Consider the following 18,532-nt stretch of genomic DNA (forward strand, 5'->3'; position numbering starts at 1 on the left):
GAGAAGACCCTCCCCCAGGGGCGGAATGGGCTGCGCTCTCAAGGGCAAGCTGGTGGCAGGAGGCCAGGGCCCAGGGCATCGGGGGCGGTGGATGGCTGGGGCCTGCAACCTACCTGGATGGACCCACAGCCACCTGTTATGTGGACCTCAAAGTTAGCTGATCTCTCTTTGCACAGCCAGAGCTCTGATCCATGCCAGCTCGGGGAGTGACCGAACTTGCTGTGACCGCGGCCCCCACAGCACCAGGCCTCTCGCCCCCCAAGCAGGGTGGCCAGTGGCCAGGGGGCTGCTTCTCTTCAGGGGGACGTTGTGGCCCTCAGCTGTGAACCTTCGGAGGACGCCTGGCTTCCCTCTGCGTGTTCCAGTCCGGTCTGGGAACACAGCCGTCCCTGAGCGCCATCTGTGGAGGTCCCTGGGCACTGTGAGCACTTCCGGGAGGAAGTCCCGGGACATCCTGGGGTCCCAGCAGGAAGAGTCCTGGGCAGTATTAGGGCTGTGGTCCAAGGCCCACCATGAGGGAGAACGGTGATCTATTCCCCATGAGTCACTGTCCAAACTCTCCTGCAAGATGCTGCGCTGCCCCAGGGTTACATGGGGGAGGGAGACAGTCTGAGTCAAGGCGCTCCGTCCCCCGGCGGGCATTGTCTGGACGGTTGAGAGAGAGCCACCTGGGATTGTTCCAAGAAAGGGGAATTGGGCCAAAGTATTGGGATTTGCAATAAGCAGACCTCTAGACTGCACACCCAAGGGGAGGACGTCTCAGGCCATGAGTGGTCAGCCAGATGCCACCAAGGGGCAGAGGACTCAGGAGCCATGGGGCATCTCTCCAGCCCATCAGGAAAATGTCCAGGAGGCCCCGTGGTGGGCACGGCTGTCCCCCCAACAGGTGAAGAGCTCCCTCTGGAGAGCCTGGGTGACCCAGGAGGCCAGACAGCTAAGTGGCGGGTTGTGCCCAGAGTGGCAGGCTTCCTGAAGAAGACCACCTGGAAGGGGCAATACACCACGAGCAAGTGTGATGCTTCGATGTCATTTAGCTAGATCACAGATATCTAAAGTATGAAAACGCGTCCCCTCACTGTTTAAAGACAAACCACCCCCGTGACATCAAAATTAAGAAAGCAGAGCAATCAGGTCCCGTGAGGGCAGCCCCAGGCTGAGCAGGCTTCTGTGGGACCGTCCGCCTTGGAGGAGCCCTGGGAGGCGGTGCTGCCCATGTCAAGAGGACAAACGTGTCCCAGGACAGGCCCCTGGACACCCGAGGAGGTGCCCGGGGCTGTCAGCAGCTGGACCCTCGGGTGGGGAAGATGAAGGACCCCAGAAGGCCGGGTACGCGTGGAAGCTGCTCTGGGGTCACTGTGAATGGGCCGGAACACGTGTGCAGAGGTGGGCGGGAGGTTCCCACTTTGGGGTTTGTGCTTACCGTTTCTGCCCTGAAAAACAGAACTGAATTCGTTGCAGCAGAAAAACAGAGACAGCTCTGAGTTATACTGTAATTCACTGCAGGAGATTTATGAATATGATTTTCCTGTAAAATCCAGCGTTTTTCTCTTTACCGCTCATAGCCTGCAGTTGGCACAAAGCTGTGTACCCAGCACGGTTCCCACCCAGGCCACGGTGGGCTCACGTTGGCACACGTGCGGTACACAGCCCCATAAATCATGGCTGTGTGTTTTACTTGTCTGATCAGCTACCACATCAGAACTTCATAAGTGGCTGCTCCTCATTTAAAGTCTAGTAAAACTGCAATTACGATGGCTGTAAGATGCCTGGTTTCAAAAGGAGCATTAAATAGTTTATAGATGTGGTTGGGAACACTTGTGTGGTTGTGTTTACGAAAGTGAATGACTTCATTAACAATGGGACCCCAAGACAAAGATGCAAGGTGGAGTTGTGATAACTACCTAGGCCTTAGATGCTTGGGAAAAAGTGAAAGTGAAAGTCACTCAGTCGTGTCCAACTCTCTGTGACCCCCCATGGACTGTAACCCGCCAGGCTCCTCTGTCCACGGGATTCTCCAGGCAAGAACACTGGAGTGGGTATCTATTCCCTTCTCCAGGGGATCTTCCTGATCCAGAGATCAAACCTGGCTCTCCTGCTTTGCTGGCAGATTCTCTATCACCTGAGCCCCCAGGGAAGCCCCCTTTGAAGCTCCAATACTTGGATTTAATTTCTCAAGTCATGGCAATTGATTCTATTTCATTAAAAAAAATTGAGGTGCATTTTCAATCAGCATAAGATACCAGTGAACTGGAGCATTTGGGGCAAATATCTGGAGGATGCAAAAGGCGGAGGGTATTCTTTGAAAGTAAGGAGGTAATACGTGAGGGCCGGTCTCGGAGCTGCACTGTCGGGCCAGTGGGGACGGCCATCTCTCCCCAGGTCACCAGGTGGACACTCAGGAGACGTGGTCACCTCGCTTTTCCCCTGTGACTTTGCGAAACAGGCCCAGCTGGGAGCAGACCTCTTCTCCCATCCCTCCCTCCACCCACCGGGTGTTCAGCTCTGGACGGTGGTCCCACTTCACACATTCTGGGTGCATACGGACGAGAGTGCCGCTGTCCTTCCACGTGGATGCTGCTGGCCAAAACAGCACATTTTCAAAGTGTATCTTTTGAAAAATAAAGCCTCCGATTCGCTGTAAATTCAGGCCGGGGAGAATCTAGCAGATGGGCAATGTTTAAGTTACAAACCTAAGGGAAGCTTTTGCATTTAAAAAAAAAAAAAACCTCTTAAACTGCAGCTCTTAAAATAAAGAAAGATTTTCTGTTTTCCATAGTGACTCACTAAACCTTTATTTAGACAGTTGGTAAAAACACCACATCACATATTTCACATTTTTTTTTTTTCTCACTGCTTCAGCTTAAAAGAGTATCGTGCTTTTTCTTCTAGAGGGAAGCAGAAATCTACAGTAAGGCATTTTTGCCTTTTTTTTTTAATAGAACCTCAATGTATTTGGGAATGGTGACTGTTCCCGGTCAGAGCCGTTTGCACAGCACCCTCTGGTGCACACATTAAGGAGAAGGATTAGGGCTGTTCTGGGGCTTTGTTCATTTGCTGTTCAACATTTCCCAGAGACGAATTTTAATGCTTATTCAAAAATACAACGAAAGCCTAATGATTTGGGATCCATCACCTTAGCGTTCCGCAGTGCGTCTGCAGTCACTCTTGCCAGGCTGCAGGTTGGCTGGGAGACGGCAGAGGGACGCGGACACCTGCGGCCGGGCTGGGGGGTCCGTCAGGGCCAGAGGCTGCAGACGAGAGCCCCAGGCCAGGACCTGGAGAGGAGCTCGGGAGCCAGGCCGGGGCGCAGGGCCAGGGCCGCGGACACGCAGGACGCTCGGCCTCAAGAGTAGCGGGCCCGGGGGTCACTTCTGGGCCTTCTTGAGAAAGATGAGGCCAGGTGCCCCAGTGTGTGTTAGTGGGGGGTACGTACACACGTCTCATATATACACACTCATACATATATACACATGTACACATGCACACACACATGTACACACACGACATGCATATACACTAACAGATACGCACATAAACACGTGCACACATACTCACGTACGCATATACACGTGCACACACATACCCTCACACACGTACATGTACACACAGGTGTGTGCACCCATGCAGATGTGCATGGAGCGCACACACACACACACATACACACAGAGCACACACCGGGCCTGGCAGGTCCAAGGCCAGGAGCAGAACCTCTCACACCCCGCCCTCTCACACCCGGGCCACTCAGCCTCTCCAAGCACGTCCTCCAGGAAGCGACCCCCAGGGAAGACGCGGGGTGTCTTAGAGGGGTCCCCGCTGGTGCTCAGGCACTCGCTTCGGCCCTGAGACTGAGTTCCCTTTCCGGTCCTTCCACCACAGCCCACCTTGTGACCCTGTCCCCCCGACACCGACAGCAGCCCAGGGCAGCCCCGAAGCTCCTCTGAGCCCTCTCACCCCGTGGGGGCAGGGAGCTGCCCGAGCTGCCCCTAGGGAGATGGCTTTGCCCAATGCCCACTGGGCACTGGAAATCCGAGTCCCAGCCATGACCGCAGCCCAGCCACGGGCTTCCACCCCGGCTGGCCATCCAGGCCCCTGGTGCCTACATACCTGCGATCTCTGCCCCTTGTGTCAAAAGTTCCTGGATCTACACAGCCCTCGTGTTCACCAAGAGCCTAACATTTGCTGTCAAGAACAGGAGTGCTATTTCGGTAAGGGACATACGCTCCCAGCTGGGCAGGGCCAGTGTCCCTTTGGCTCTACAGAGTTGAAGTAGGGGCAGAGCAGCCTGTCATCACGGCAACCAGTGCCCGGCACAGGGGCCCTGGCCGTGGGGGCAGGTGCAAGTCCCGGGGATCCAGACATACCCAGCTCCCATGACAGGCGCGCTCTGGGCTAGGGCTGGGGCTGGCCCAGGGCAGGGGTGGGGCAAGGTCAGGGCCCAGAGCGCCCCTCTGACCCCCACGGCGGGACGGCTTGTGTTGGGGTGAGGGCTGGGGCCCTGCAGTATGCCTAGGGGCTGGGATCCACCCCTGTCTCGGGGATCCAGGGGCATCTGAGGCCAACTCGTCTCCAGGCAGGGCCGCGGCACCCAGGCCTGCCTGCCCCACGGTGGGGTCCAGCGTGTTCACTCGTGGAAGTGTAGAGTCACCTGTTACTCTTCTGCGTTCAACATTCCACACACAGTACCCTTGACCCAAGTCCATCCCTGACCCCATCCAGGGCGCAGAGACCCTGACACTGTCCATACTCACAACTCCCACACAACTCATTCCTGTGCACAATCCACACCCCACACAACTCACGTTCACAAAGCCCCACACACGATTCACACTCACATGCGCAACTCATCCTCGGATGCACGCACTCACACTCACGCGTCCAAATGCCCAGGTGATAAAATCATTCAGATTCCAGGGGACCGGGAGCCCCCTGAGGGCAGGAGAGGTGTGTTTTCATCCATCCAGTGATGGTTTGTTGAGCACCTACTCTATGCCTGGAGCTCACATGTAATCCAGCCTGCTGCCAGTAACTAAGAGGACTCTGATGAAAACCCGAGTGCTGCGCCCAAGCCAGGGACGGCTCTCAGCTCTGCAGGGCAGGTGCTACTGGCTTGCCCAGGGCAAGTCGGTGACTATCTAGCCACGTGAGGACTCGCTGAGGCCTGGGGATGCTCCTTCTGCTGGCTGGGCTGCAGTCGTCTTCCCTGATGTGGCCGCTGCAAGGGGCAGCCTCGATGCCAGGGCTGGGGGAGACGCCAGACACCACTCTGCGTTTGCTTCAGTGTGATTGCTGACACCCTCTAGGCAGTACCAGCCTACTCTGGCCTCTGACTTCGGGATGGTCATTTCTTAGAAAGCACCTGGAAAATAACAGCAAGGCAGCTGCCCGATACAGGCCCAGAGGAGCCACGTCGTACACTCACTGATGAGGTCAAACTGCTCATTGCAAAATCTGAAATAATTAGACATCATTGCCTGATTGCATCCTTCCTCCTTCATGTAACATCTTGGATATCAAATTTTAAAAACCCAATAAAAATAGCACATGTTGTCCCCATGCCCCTGTTTTGCAAACACTGTTCCTTTCTCTGCAAAGACATGGCAGTGGGAAAGAACAGGGTGTGGGGATTCAGTTCGGGGGCATCTCAGTGGGAAAAATGGGGACGTGTCCCCACCAGACGGAGGAGGAGGTGGGGCTGTGCATGGTGAGCTCCGGGCCCCAGGCGGAGCCTCTGTGCTTGCCCCGCCCTTGTCCTCTGGGTGGAGGGAGGGTGCACCCTCTTCACCCCTCCAGGTGTGGAGGGTCTGTGCTCTGCGGGCACCACGGGCGTCTGTGCAGGTGGCGGGCCCAGGGGAGGCTGCAAGCTGGTGCCCCGACCTGGGACCCTCCAGCCCACCCTTCCCCCCAGACAGCAGAGAAGGGTACTGGCCACCCTGTGGGCTGAAGACCCTGCAAGGAGGTCTGCTGGCAACCCTGTGGTGCCAGGTGAGAAGCGGGGATGGGGATGAAGGCCCAGTGTGGAAGGGGCACTGAGTCTCACTGGGCCCTGGGTGGTTCCAGGTAGAGGGTCCAGCAAGCCGGCCTGTGGAGCCTGGAAAGGGGGGTGGCCTGGTGCCCCTGCTAAGGCAGCACAGTGATTTATGCCCAGTCCCGGCTCAGAGCCGGGCCTCTGGGACTCCCTGATGGACAGCCCGAATGACCAAACCAGAGCAGGCTTTTTACGGTCATCTCTTTACCACACATAACATAAACCATACGGGAGTGGGAGCCAGGCGCGGTAGGCAAGACATAAACAAGGACCCAGAACCGCTGGGCTGCTGAGAGACACCCCACAGGGCCTGTCTCATACTGCCCCCCGCCCCACCTGGTCCCCAGAAGGCTCTTTCTGACCTCAGCTGCTCCAGACTGTGTTTCTGGAAGGAGGGGATGGCAGTGCAGGTCCCAGGAGGCTGAGTCACTTTCCCCTCATCCACGTCAGGTCTCAGCCTCTGTCTGGGCCACGAGGGGAGCACCCAGGCCCCTCCCAGCCCCAGGTGTGCAAATCCTTAAAATTGGGGTGGCAGGCCCTCCTGAGGTGTGGGGACAAGGCAGGTCTTTGCATAATAAATGTCAAGCTGCACAACAGTGAACCCGTCCCGGCCACACGTCCTCTCCAGGTTGAGGGTGCTCAGCGGACACCTCACTTCACCCTCCTTTCTCCCTGGTCCTCTCAGTGAAGCAAGGTCTCTACCTTGAGATGCGGGGAGGTTGCAGGGCCTCACGCACACACAGGGAACAGACTGATTCCTGGGGTGAAGGGTGGGTGGTCCGGTTGTTTCCAGGAAGAGTAAGGTGAGCTTTTCAGGACCAGCCCCTGTCTGGTGGACCACATCCATGTCACCTGCTGAGCCCCGACTTCTGCTCTGACCCTCTCCTGCTCATGGACTATTTCTGTCTTCTGATGACTGACCACAGAAGGCGGTGGGGAAGGATGGAAACGATGATGCTTATTAAACACTAATCCTAACATTCAAACCATGGTAGTCTTCCTATCATGACAAATATTGGCAAATTTGCTTTTCTCTGACCTTGACTTGTTCCTGCAGAACTTGACCCTGCTCACTGGACCATCTCTGCTCGTCACTGTTCACACCGAGTTCCATTTCTCAAAAGAGCTGGCAGTCCTTCCAGCCTCACTCAGCTGGGAACCTAGTGCAAACCCACTGGCAATGCCTTTTCAATAGTCTGACCACTGAGCTCACTTTGAATGCCACATGCTCACTCTAATACAGTCTCCACCGGCAAGTCCCTCCTTCAGATAAGACCTTCCACCCACTGGTTTAGGGCAAGTGCAGGGTGACTTCTCCCCTTTGATTAGATGCCACTGAATGGCTAGGAGGGTATGTGTGTGCTAAGTTGCTTTAATCATCTCGACTCTTTGTGACCCTATGGACTGCAGCCTGCCAGGCTCCTCTGTCCATGGGATTCTCCAGGCGAGAATACTGGAGTGGGTTGCCATTTCCTTCTCCAGGGGACCTTCCTGACCCAGCACCTCCTGCACTGCAGGTGGGTTCTTTACCCACTGAGCCACCTGGGAAGCCCCCTAGGAGGGTAGGGAAGATAAAGAAAATACTGAAAAGGGGTTTAAGGGGTGGGGGACAGGGGTTTGGGGAGACAGGGAGAGGTTGGTAAGAGTTCAGACTTTCAGCTGTAAATGAGTAAGTTCTAAGGGTCCATAGTACAGCATGGTGACCTGAGTGATAACGCTGAGTTGTATAATTGAAATTAGTTATGAGGGTGGAACTTAAATTATCTCACATAAAGACACACTTGGAAGGTGACGATGTGTTAATTAACCTGATGGGGGGACTCCTTTCACACTGTGCCCACGCATCAAAGCATCCTTGTGTAGACGTTCACTATCTCACACGTCTATTTGTCAATTACACCTCAATAAAGCTGGGGAGGCAGGTGGAAGAAAAGACCACAAAAATACTGAGAGACAATTGAATTTAGTTTTTCTTTTTCCAATTGTTGATTTTAAAACCTACAACAGAGTACAGATAAAATTTTTGGTAAATAAAAGGTATATTTAACTCCATTTTATGGCCACCTATAATTCAGAAGCAAAGAGGCAAGGGGAGAAAGAAAGTTGGATGAAAGTTATGAATGTGTTGGGACATCAAGGGAAGAAGGTGGAGGGGAAGAGGAAAGGAGAGAAAAAAGAGAGACAGATCCAGAGAGCAAAGTAGGAAAGAAGAGGACAGGCACAGGATTAAAAAAGAAGTCAAGGCATGGAAGAAGTAAAAAAAACCGCCGGGAAATAAAATGACGTGTGGATGCATATGTGCTCAGTCTTGTCCGACTCTTTGTGACCCCGTGGACTGTATCATGCATGGGATTCTCCAGGCCAGAATACTGGAGTGGGTTGCCTTTCCCTTCTCCAGAGGATCTTCCTGACCCGGGGATTGAACCCACGACTCCTGCACAGCATGTGGGTTCTCTACCACTGAGCTGGTGGAGTTTGCTCCAAAATTACTAACCTGGATGGCGGAGGGGAGGAGCCGTTGGAAGTGGAGGCGGCCCAGTGGGCCCTGGCTATTGGGGAACTTGATGATGGGTACCTGGGCTGGGAGTGGGACTCAGGACACTGTTCTGTCAACTTGTAGGTTTCAAAATTCTCTATGAAGATGGAAAAGATTATCCAGTCTTTGGAAGTTAGGGAGCAGTCTACAAAAGAACACCCTCACCTCTGACAGCAACGGCTGCATTTGGAGGCTTCCAGGCCCTGACTCGGGCCTGACAACCTGCTAGGGGGGCCTGTAGGACTTACTGAGGCCCCTGTACACACAGGGACGGTGTGTTACAGTGAGAGGATGCGGCTGAAAATCAGCCCAGGGCAGAGACGCCCAGGGTGCAGCGGAGACCTGGAGAGAGCTCCGGTCAGCCCCTCCCTGCAGAGTCAGGGGCTGTTCCCCGGCAGGGCCGGCGAGAGCCAGGGGGGCTCGCAGAGGCCCGGCGTCCTGGCCTTCAAGGGGCTTGACCCCGTGGACACTCGGCTACCCTGAGCCTCCCGCCCTCTGGAGGTCAAGCGGATCCCATGTGTGTGAATCCCCCACAGCAAATCAAGACGTTGGGCTGTCTGCTTTCTGAAGGGATAAAAATTGTCCCCAGATTGCTTCTTGGTGAGGTCATCCTCTTTCCACTCACCCGGGCGGGTCTGTCCTGAATCGTGGTGTTGCAGCTCCTGCAGATGATGGTTCTCTGATTTGGGGGGGGCCCTGGTATGGCACCATGGGGGAACACTGGTCATCTCAGCAGGGGCGGGCCTGAGTGGAGCAGCCACTGGGAACCAGAGCAGGGCACATCTCCCCCTGGAGACTTCTGAGCCGGGCCTGGAGGCGGGACTGACATCCTGGGCAACTCCCCTCCCGTATCCACACTGCTCTGCAGTGATGCCCCGAGGACCATGTGCCCCAGGGTGGATGGACTCTGGCTGCTGCAAAATGGCTCAATGGCCGCCGCCAGGACCTTACTTGCACACGGGGAGGAGCCTGTCACGGCCAAGGGATATGCTTTCCAACATCGTGCTGGAACCCCTGAGTGGGCTTGTGTCAGAGACGACTTCCAGTCCTATGGGAGCTGACCTGACAGTCTGGAAAGCCTGAGGACAGGTGGGCAGCCCTTGAGACCCTCCCAGTGGACTCTGCTTAACTGAGACACCCCTCTGTCTGCAGACCCAGCCTGGCCGCCCCGCGGCCCCCTCAGTCCCATTTTCCAGCACTGAGCTTCCTCCTGGGCAGCTGGAAGCACCTCTGTGGCCATCACCCTGCCCAGCTCCTCAGCCCAAGGCACAGGCCTCCAAGGAGGAAGAGGTGCCCATAGAAAGAGCAGAGGTGGCCGGGCCCTAGCTAGAACCATCCAGGGCTCGGCTCCCAGCACTGAGTTTGGAACAGCGACCTTTGATGGGGCAGTTGGGGGTAAAGAAGCCAGGCAGGTCTGGGTGGCCGGGTGGGCCTGGTGGGTCCCCAGCAGCACCTCCCAGGGCAAACCAGTGACGTGTCCCCCGCTGACGCCTCACCCAGTGACAAGGATGCCCATGGCATGCCTTTCCTCATGGGGTTGTGGGCCACTGTTCTTTAAGGAGTGTATCTTCTTTACCCTGCTGGCTGCTGGGGAAGCAGGGTGGACAGTGATTTGTGGTGTGGATGGGGACACACCAGGGCCACCAGTTTTAAATACACCCAGCTCCCAGGAGCAGAAGAGGGACTGGCGAGATGACCCCCTACAAGCCTGTCCCCTTCTGCGCAGTCAAGGATGGGGCGGGGAGGCCACAAAACACGGGGCTCACCCTCCTGCCCTCCAGGAGCAGCGGGTCACTCTGTCCCCCAGCCTTGGAGGCTGTGGACGATGCCCCCTCCACCGCTCAGAACCTGGGGGCCGGCCGGCAGGAGGGCCGCTCTGCTCCCGTGCTGTCGGAATAGTCCTCGGGGTCTCACTCTGTAGACCCGGACAAGCAGGAAGTCGTACTTGGACTTTTTTTCTTCTCTGCATTAAATGTATAGAAACAATGTTTTGCAGTTTTATATGTTTAATTACCGCATGCCTTAGCTTTACCTTGAAATAGAACATTCCATGGTAACTGTTATGAGGAGCTTAAAGCTGTTGGAGGCCAGCGAAATGTGACTGTAGCAAAGTCCAGAAATAACTCTAAGATGGAGAATAAACTGCGTTGAAGCCACACTTCTGAAGGAGCGCAGATGGTAATATATAAGCCACTGAAGTAAAGTTCAAGCGGTGTGTAAATGTCACAGGTCCGGGATATTAAAATGCCACGTTACGGCGTGCGCGGGGTGGGCGGGGCTCGGCGTGATTAAGTCCCGGGAGGCAGCGGCGGCACTTCGGGGGATGCTCTCGTGGGCTGCGGGCGTGCGTCACCCGGCTGGCTCGCCATCCAGGGGCGCGGTGGCCAGGGCCTCTGCTGGCCGGGAGACGCCAACGGGAGCAAACGCCCCTCCTTCAGAGAGGTGTCGGGAGGCCAGCCGGACCCTGCCGCTCCCGCCTTGGTCAACCGGATCCCATTCCCGGACGGGTGGGACTCCCGGTGGGACTCCCGCCCACGCACCCCCCAAGCCAACCACTTGGCTGTTTCTCCAGCCCCTAGTTCGTTATTTTTGTATAAATAGAACTAATACAGTTTCCTTTAATCCGACAAGCGTTTACGGAGTACCTGCTATCTGGGGGCTGCGTTTGGTCATTGTCACCTAATTCTTTCCCAGTGGAAAGTCAGTAATGAGGACGGAAACCAGGCCCGCTGGGTTGCAATAGGAAGCTTCTGGCTTCCACACGTATAAATCAAGGCCCTGGCGATTGCTGGGACACGTCAGTGTCCAAAAGCACCCAGCGCTGTGTGCGAGGTTCGATTGGCCTGTTCGGTGGAGGGGTGTGCAGATAAACGCGCCCTGGAGTACAGCGATCCCAGCTGCCGGATGAAGGGACCGGCACTGTCTCGTGTGCACGTCCGCTGAGGCTGGAGAAACCAGGGCAGGGGCCTTCTGCCCAAGAGAAGGTGAAGAGCAGCCAGCCAGGTGGGAGATGCCTAACAGGAGTGTTTGCACAAGACTCTGTCCCCTCCTATGACCCCTGTGCCCAGCAAACCCTCAGAGAAGCACTGCAGTGGGCACATTCATCCCCACCTTGGGCCCCCTGTCTTCCAGGAAGAACCCTCAGGAGGGACCACTCTTCCCCAGGAGACGCCTAGCTCCGCGCCCTGGAGCTCAGAGGGGAGGTTTGCTCGGAAGTCTGGCTGAGGTCAGACGATTCTGGGTTTCATCTTCATTGGGGTCGAAGGTTCCCAAGCCATCCTGGCCAGCCTGGGCAGGGGCACGGCTCTCAGAACTCTGCCCACTTGGCTGTCTTGGTTGTGGGAACTCACTGACAGTTGTGAAGATATGCTTGATCATTTTTTTTTTTTTTTTATCATTTGCAATCAGGCTTCAGCACCATGAGAAATCTGTGAAAAATATGAGAGCTCCTTTGTTGCAAATAAAGGAATTGTTTCTAGGAGTGGCCCGCCCTGAGCTAGTCCACCATTAATGCAGGGACCCCTCCTTCCCCAGACCCCAGGGCCTCACTCAGCTGAGGGCTGCAGCCCCACTTTATGTAACGAGGCTGAAATGCCACCGCCTATTTTATTGATCAGCAGAGCCCCTCAGCCACCAAACCGGTGGAGGAGCCCACAGGCTTGCGTCTGAGGGTTTGATTTTTCCACCTGGGCCCCACATTTCCCAGGGAAAGTGGAGAAGATCTTTGGGACGCTGGGTTTAGAGCCTACTGCAGCCAGTGGGGGACACGACTCACTTTTGATGGTCCTGCCAGGCCTCAGGGCCCGTGTAACAAGGCAAACAGCCCATCACGTCCCACAGCACCTGCTGAGCTTGCCCGGCCCCTGCAACCCCTCCTCGAGCAGAGGCAGGGGTCCGAGCTGCTCTGGGCATCCTAGCAACCAGATGACAGGAGACAGCACCAGGACCATGCCAAGCTGCTTGCCAACTGACGCCGGTTCAGAAGCGGTGTTGTTCTGGCAAAACCAGTGACAAATAGATATCTTGCTAGTCGGAACCTGAACATTATTGCAGGCCTGCACTGACGTCAGCAATAAACAGTAATAAGATTGCAAACTACTGCTCTTTATAATAAAATTATGCTCCCTTCGACGTATTATAAATCTAATAGCTATTACATCAGCACCATAACTATATATCACGCTTACCTTTTAAATACACACAGGGTATTACATGGCTCAACCGAAATGGCCAGATTTATTGTTACTGGGTAGCCACAGCCCTTATTACGTCACAGGTGAATAACTGGTAAGAACAGAAGGGAGACGCAGCTGCAGGGGCTTTCTGTTCCGAGGCTTTGGGGCAGGGAGGGGCCCAAGGGCAGCAGTGGCTGCTGAGTCCAGAGATGTGCTGGGTACCACGCGGAGGCGCGCACACCAGCTCCTGAGGTCTCGATGCAAAATTAACCTCTAGGTAATCGGTTGGTTCCCAAATGGCCTTTATAAGTCATCTCTTCCCTTCCTAGGAGGCAGTGATTTCAGCAGCCTTGGGGAAGCCCCAACCCTCCCGTCAACACAGAGACGGTCTCTCCGCCCAAGCTGGTGCCCACGTTTTTTTTTTCCAGCATTTTCTTAAAATCGAGGGCCCAAAGCCTAGGGAAACGAGTGCCGAGGACCAGACCTCTGATTGAACGATGATGAACGAGCATGTGGACATCAGTTTCTATCATGAAAGGAGCCTACGTGCTTACAGAGGAGCCCTAAGTCATCCCTCTTCCCCAGATGCAGACGAGGGGACCGGGGGAGGAGGGGCGCCCAGCTCCCAGGAGGAAAGGCAAAGCTCAGAGACATGGAGAAACCGCTCAAGGGCCCCCTCGAGCAGGACACTCAGGGAAGGCTCCTGGTGTCAGCCCAGGCCTGGCCTGCCTTGGGCACCGAGGCCCAGCCGCCCAGGCCGAGGCCCCTCCCAGCAGATGCCTGGGATGGGTGATGCCCAGAGTGTCCTCCAGCGAGGCATGTGGGCAGAAGTGAGGGGCTGGAGGAGACACCAGGTCACGCTGGGTTTGGCAGCAGGGTCCCCTTCGTGTCCCAGGGGCACTGGGGACAGGTAAGCTGTCCTGGTCTATGATCCCCGGAGGGCGGGCGTGACTTGTTTGCAGAACCGAGTTCTTCTCGCCTCGGCTGAGGTCGAGTCACACCTGTGACCCCATGGGGTCCCCGACCCCAAAGCCTCAGAGAAGAGGCCTCACGGGCAGGGGAGGGGGTGCGGCCGTCGGGGAACGTCGGCTCTAATGGAAAACCGCCTTGTGCCGACACCCCGAGACTGTGGAGCCCATGGAGTGAGGCTTCAGGTTTGGCACCTGCTCCAGAACCTTCTTGATGAAAAAAGGTTGTCTTCATTAAGAGCATTAATATTCATGCGGCATGGTAATTTTGACACAGAAAAGGTCTCCGTAACCTTTTCTTGTGTGAGAATTTTTTACTTCTCAAGGAAATTACAGTCCAGCAATGACTTAATTAATGCTGGGTTTCTTGGGCAGGTTTGAGGAGCTGTCAGTTTGGGCTCGCCGATCTGTCAACGGGAGCGCGGGGCTGGGGCTGGCTGCGAGGGAGGGGACCGCCACCCCAGGGGCCCCCAAGCTGGGGGGAGGCGCCGGCCCACATTCGTTCTAATTTAGCCACCGGCTCTCCCTAATGCTGGGTCATTTGTTATTGGGACGGAGGGCACAGCTTGAATTAATAATCCATTTCTCACCCCCACGTATTTATTCTTTCGATTAGAATGATTCCGCTCCTAATCTGTTTGGCTCTAAGTCTGGGCGAGGAGTTGCGAGATGGGTGGCCAGGGGCCTGGGAGGGAGCGACCCGCCAGCAGCTTTTCAGGGAGCGAAGGCTTGAAACCATCCTCCTCTTCGAAAAATAAGCTTTCTCCCAGGAAAAGAGGCTGCAATGGGAGGACAACTGGGGTGCTCACAGCCAAGGTCACCTTCCAGGGCCGAGCTGGCCGTTCCCCTCAGGAGAACCCGCCAAGGGAGGCAGACTGGGTGGCGCTGGGACCCTGCACAGGGCACGTGCCCAGCGGCCAGCACCTGCTCTCTGTCCAGTGGGGCCCCCGAGGCCCAGCCGGGGCACCTCTCCTGCCCTAGTGGCTGCCAGCCCCGGGCTCCCGCTGTTGTTTCCTGGGCCCCGGTGTGGACTTTGAGACACTTACGGGGGCGTCTAGAGAGAAGGACTCCCTATCGGGAACTAGCAGACCCCAACTCGGCTCACCCCAGAGCTGAGCGTCATAAAGCGAGGGGGCGGGGATGCTGACCGGCCCCTCGATGGCCGTAAATCCTCGCGCTTCTCTCCAGCCGGACAGCTGGCCGCTGCGTGCAGCGTGGCCGCGGGTTTCATTCCCCGAACGCTGGCTGGGCGGGCATGTTGTTCTGCGTCAGCCTCTGGGTGGAAACCCAGAAGACGAAGCCACCCCGGAGCCCCAGGAGCCAGAGACAGCAGGCTGTCCAGTGTCACAGCCAAGCAGAAGCTTCCGGAATGCCGAGGGCCAGGGCCTGCCTCCGCACATGGGTCAGGAGGGAACGATGCTTGCGGTTCACAGCGTCCAAGGGAGAGGAGCAGGAGTGAAGGGTCAGCCTCCAGCCGCAGAGAATCAATCACAAGCGTTCCCAACGTGGGGCCGCATTGCCGAGTCTGTGGCACGTAATTTAGAGGCAGCCCCGAGTTCCTCTCTGCGTCCCCGAACATAAACCCGGGACACCGTTAGCCAAAGGAGTCAGCGCCCGGCGGGGTGGGGGGCAGCAGGATTTCAGAGGCCTGTGCACTGCCCCTGCAGGGGTCTCCTCTGGATCGAAACTGATGGAGACAGGAGGGGAGGCGGGCGGGGGCTCCTGCCCTGCTCAGCCCGCGGGTGGCAGTGTAGCCAACATGGGGGCACCAGCGAGCCTGGTTGGCCTCCGGGGCCACCCCCGGGCTCCTGAGAGGCGTGGAGGCGGCCCCATGCAAGTGGGAATGCTGGCTTTTCAAGGCCTCGCTGCATCCCAAATTTACGTTTTCACAACGTGAGGAACCTTCCCAAGAGGAAGGAAAGGCCCCCTGCCCATACACCTGTACTAAATTCTCCGGTGAACAAAGTAAGTGCCGCGCAGAGTCGGGTGAGCGCTGACGGCTGCCCAGCGGCTCCGGCCCCGAAGCCCGTCTCCAAGGGCGGAGGATAAATAATGCATCCTGTGTTTTTAATATCGTTAGGGAACCAAACAGAATAAATATTTCTCACCGCTGGAGAACAACACAGAACACGCTCCGCCTCGTCCAAGGCGGGAGGCGGAACTGGGAGCTGGAGACCACACGGGAGATTCCAGGCCTGGGGTGGTGGAGGTCCGGCGGGATCTCGGGAAGCCAGCTCAGGGAGGGCCCAGTGGGGATGAGTCTGTAAATAGAAACGCGTGCAGCCTGTGCGAGGAAATCAGAGAACTCAGCCTCCAGGGAGAGACAACCAGGGACCACCAGCCTGGCTTCCAAGTCACGTGTTTCCTGGTTTGGGATAGTGAAAGTGAAAGTGTTAGTCGCTTCAGTTGTGTCCAACTCTTTGTGACCCCATGGACTGTAACCTGCCAGGCTGCTCTGTCCACGGGATTCTCTAGATAAGAACACTGGAGTAGGTGGCCATGCCCTCCTCCAGGGGGTCTTCCTGACCCAGGACGAACCTGGGTCTCCCGGATTGCAGGCAGATTCTTTACTGTTTGAGATACCAGGGAACCCAGGTTTATGGTAAGGCTACAGTAAATTCCTACCCTCTCCGGAAAACACCCCCCAAACTTCCCTCCCACCCCCTGGTGCTTCAAACATTTATGAAGAACCAACCAAGTGCCAGCACCAGCGTCACCTGAAGTTAATAACAGAATGGAAGGGAACCCCTCTCCTCTCTTTGCAGAAGCCAGACTGAAATTTAGGCCCTGAGGTCCTCGGGACCCCTCGATCCTGGGTTGGGGGTGTCTGCCATCATGAGAGGGTTGTTCAAAATGGAACTTCCCCTTCCTCTGTCTCTAACTAAGGGGAGAGCACGGCAACCCCGAACACGTCCTGGAGGCCACATCAGGCTCTCTGCCGTTGTCACCACACTACTGACCCCTCACCAGCTGGTCCAGGACCTGGCCTCAGTCCCCGGACGCTCACAGAGCCAACTCCGGCTGTACATGAATGAACACTTCCCGCACAAGCAAAGCCGCCTGTGGCTCCTGTCGCCGGAGGAGCAGAGTGAGAGAAAAGAAATCTCCACCGAATCAGGAGGCTTTGTGCGTGGGGGGCTGAGAGCTGAGGTCCCGGGGGTCAAGTGGAACCGTGTTCTATGTGTGAACCCCCCGGTGGCATGTTTGAACTGTCGGGGGTGGGAGCTCGTGGTCAACTCCCAGGCTGAGGCTGGCTGGGAAGGGGTCAGGGTCCACTGAGGGATGCGCGAACAGTGGGCCAGTAGCAATGACTCCCAAGCAGGGAAACCCCCCGGCTGTGGGCAGGGACCACCGCGGGCAGCAGGCAAGGAACCACCCCACCACCGGCTTCCACGCTGTGGGGTACATGCTGCACCTTGCCAATACCACATCCCTACCGACGAAGGAACCTGCTTGTGTTCAGGTAGCAGGCACAGATCTCTTGATTCTAGGGAAGCTGGTTCCTTCCCTCAGCCCCAAGGAGAGGATTACAGTTCATCTGTATCGGTAACTGGGTGATACATGTGTCAGTGTTGGGTCTAGGTCTTCCGGCCCCTCCTCTGCCCCACATCTGTGCAGGGCACTAAGGCCATCACGGGGCGGAATCGGGCCTCTGCTGCCACCGTCAGAGCACACGGAAGGACTTCCACTTACTTCCCACTCTGTGGGACTTTGTTTTTCTCTGAGGCGTACGGAATGCCCTTGTGTCCAGAGCAGAGAGGCCGGAGTGGAGACTGAAGTCGCCCGAGGCCCCCTGGAGCCCGACCCACTTTATTTCAGAGGCCCCTCCAGTCTCGCCTGTGGCTCGTGTGACCTCGGGGCTGAGCTCACCCTCGTCCACAGACCGGACTGGGGCCAGGGGCCGGAAAGGACGAGGCGGTGGGAAGGACGCGGGTCACCAGCCCTGCGGCCCGGAGCGCCTCGGCCTCGACCCAGCGCCAAGCACGCCTCGCTTATACAACCTACCACGGACAGAAATGTTCCTGCAACCACACTCGTAATTCCCCCGTTGTGTCATAACTGCGGGGTTGTACTTCATAGCGGTGACATCCTAGCCTAGAAGTATGATACTATCCTGCGTGTAAACGCTGTTTTTATTGTCAAAACACTTCCCGATGCTTGCTCTTATTTCAGAACATTCTCTAGGAAGGCGGAGCTGCACGCACCCGCAGGTGGGCCCATGGGCAGAAAGGGGACGTGTGGCCCAGGTGGGTGAGGGGTCTCAGGCAGTGCAGTGGCAGGGCGTTGCCAAAGCCCATGGCCCCCAGCCCCCAGATGGGCTCTGGACCCCTCTGGGTCCTGTGGCTGGCAGAAGCCCTCGGCCTGGAGACCCCCGAAGGAGGGCGGACAGCCTTGGTTCCCTGCTGCTGGCCCCCCACCAGTCCAGAGTCCTGAACCTCTGGGAACCGAGGCCTGGCTCCCAGGCCCTGTGCTGGAGCCTCTTCTATCGAACAAAAGAAACTTCCAGAGCCGGGAGTGAGCCCAGACGGGCCAGAAGCCCCTTCTCTTCTCTGCAGCCTGTGGCCTCCCGGCTGTGCTCCGGGCTCCCACGGGCGTCGGGGGCCCGCTTGCCTGTGCTTCAGGTGCCTGTGGGTCTCGGGGGGGGTGGGGCACAGGGGTCCTCTGGCTCTGGGGGCTCCCCTGTCGCTCTGCTCTCTGTGCACCCCATCCTCGGGGCGGGCTCCCCTGGGGTCACAGGTTCAGGGGACATCTGCCCCAAGGCTCTCGTGGGCTCCTGTATCTGAGAGGCCCCCAGCCCCGGGCCTTTCTCCCGCACTTCCCGCCCACC

The sequence above is a fragment of the Bos mutus genome, chromosome 24 (assembly GCF_027580195.1).
Source record: "Bos mutus isolate GX-2022 chromosome 24, NWIPB_WYAK_1.1, whole genome shotgun sequence".
NCBI classification, from domain to species: domain Eukaryota; kingdom Metazoa; phylum Chordata; class Mammalia; order Artiodactyla; family Bovidae; genus Bos; species Bos mutus.